Source organism: Carcharodon carcharias, chromosome 4, assembly GCF_017639515.1.
Source record: "Carcharodon carcharias isolate sCarCar2 chromosome 4, sCarCar2.pri, whole genome shotgun sequence".
NCBI classification, from domain to species: domain Eukaryota; kingdom Metazoa; phylum Chordata; class Chondrichthyes; order Lamniformes; family Lamnidae; genus Carcharodon; species Carcharodon carcharias.
In genome coordinates, this window is record NC_054470.1 from 44,468,104 (window position 1) to 44,470,473 (window position 2,370).

The 2,370-nt window shown below is 38.0% G+C and overlaps 1 non-coding gene across 1 annotated transcript; it reads right to left on the minus strand.

The window, feature by feature from the left end:
* Positions 1-1,246: 1,246 nt before the first annotated feature.
* Positions 1,247-1,349, minus strand: LOC121277521. Its single transcript, XR_005942899.1, has one exon. It is a non-coding gene; the product is annotated as a U6 spliceosomal RNA (small nuclear RNA).
* Between the last annotated feature and the right edge of the window lie 1,021 nt (positions 1,350-2,370).

Consider the following 2,370-nt stretch of genomic DNA (forward strand, 5'->3'; position numbering starts at 1 on the left):
TGGCTTGGTCCCTTTACCTGCCGCACACATAGTCACATCCTCCTGTCCCTCACCGCTCTCCAAATGACCATATTCGAAGAGGTGTGACTGTCTTCTGGGACAAAGTGTCCAGGTATTTCTCCACCTTCCTTGTGTTGTGCAGTGTCTGCAGCTGAGCTTCCAGAACAGTAATCCTGACCCAGAATCCCTCTAGCTGCTTACACTCTCTGCAGGTGTGTTGGCCCTGAATCGCCTTAGTGTCCAGAAGTACCCATATTCCACAGCTGCAACATAACTCCTGTCATGCCTTGTTCTTTATATTATTTAGTTATGTTCATTTAATTACTTTCTTAATTAACTTAGAATAACTCCTGCATATACTACAATTTACTATGCTTATTAAAAGCTAGTACCACCTACAACTAACAGTTACACATTACTTAATTACACAGTTATGTGTTTTAGGTATTTATTTTAATTATTTAATTTATTTTATTTTAAAGCTTTAGTTTTTTTTAAAATTTATCTATATTTATGTTATTTTTATTTATTTTAATTAATAACCCCTACTATACTTCCAATAAGCTTTACTACTGCTTTAACAAAAATCTTATAAAGAAAACCTTACAGTTACCAATAAATTATACCAGTATTTAAAAGATAAATGAGCAAAACAAGTGAAATACTCATCAACCACTTACCTTGTTCCAGATGAAGTCATACTTGATTTTCTCTAAATCTGGTTGGCCCCCTGAGACCCAGCACCAGCACCGAGCTCTTTTGTCTCCTGGCTCCTCCCTTGCTTCTTCTGATGTTATTTTATCTCTCAGCTCTTCTCTTGCTCTTTGCAATCTTTTATTGCCCGACTCCTCTCTCGCTCCTTCTTGCACTCATTTATCTCCTGGCTTCTCTCTTGATACTTCTCATGCTCTTTATCTCCCGTCTCCTCTCCCGCTCCTTCTCGCGCTCTTTTCTCTCCTGGCCCCTCTCTCACTCCTTCTCATACTCTTTTCTCTCCTGGCCCCTCTCTCACTTCTTCTCGTACTCTTTTGTTTCCCAGCTCCTCTATCGCTCCTTCTCGTGCTTTTTTATCTCCCAGCTGGTACTGTTTCGGGTAAGCTGCCATTGTTTTATTCTGGATAACCAGGTGGTAAAGGTTGGAACCGAAACCTAATCTTTACACACTTCATAAGTTCTTATTTACACATTAAAAACATTCACATCCAGCCCCAACAACCACCATTTTAGTCTGCTCCTACATATATAATTTTTTTTTTTATGCTTCACGAATTTGTGTGTCATCTTGCGCAGGGTCCATGCTAATCTTCTCTGTATCGTTCCATTTTTAGTATATATATAGGAGCACAAATGAATCTCTAGTTAATGCCCACCACCTGAACATAATTAAACATTCAATTAATATGCAATCAACAACCATGACAGAGTTGGTGATGAAGTAGCATAAAATACAGATCAAGAATTGCAGGAGCGCATTTTGGAATAACTTGCTGTCTACATTCTCACCCTTTTATGAAGAAATATATGGCCTTTATCTATTTTTTAAAAATATTCTTTTCGCCTAGGTTCAAAGGATGTCCCAACCACCTCTGCCTTTAAAATATTCAAAGACTCTGCTTCCACCACCTTTTTAGGAAAACAGTTCCAGGCCAGAGACAGAAAGGCATATATTAGTGCCAATCTTATTATGCCACTTCACCAACACCCCCACCTCCCCACCAACAACCATCAAAAAACCTTCCAATCAATGTAAACTTTGCCCATTATTAAGAATTTTTTGCAAAAATAAATTCCCTCCTTCTCAGTCAGTGCAGGACTGCCCTATAACTCAGCTGTAAGAAAAGCCTTGAGAAACAGAGCTCACCTTGACTTAGTATTTGTAAGTGACCCAGCGAACATACAATAAAATGGATTATAGTGCCCTGGGAGATAATGACCAATGAACCATCAAATTTAGAATGCCTTGGATTACTTTATGCCAAACACCAGGAGACACATTTAAAAGAGCTAAACTCAAAAAAATGTGGGCAGTGTTAAAATAAGTGGATTGGAGGAGGGTGTTCGCTAATATTTCAGTCGAAGACAAATGGGACACCATTAAAAGAATAACGCTGCGCATGCAGAACAAATATGTATCTAAAATAATCAATGGCCAGCTTAAATAAGCATGACCCAAAATGGATTAACAAACAGATCAAAAGTGTAATATCTGATAGTTTTGTGATCATTATTAATGAGTCTAGCATTTTATTCCATTTCTGTTAATTAATTGAATTTAAATTCTTTCAGTTGCCATGGTGGGTTTTGAATTCATATCTCAGGAGTAATATTCCAGGTTTCTAGATTACCACTATGCTACCAGACCCCATGCAG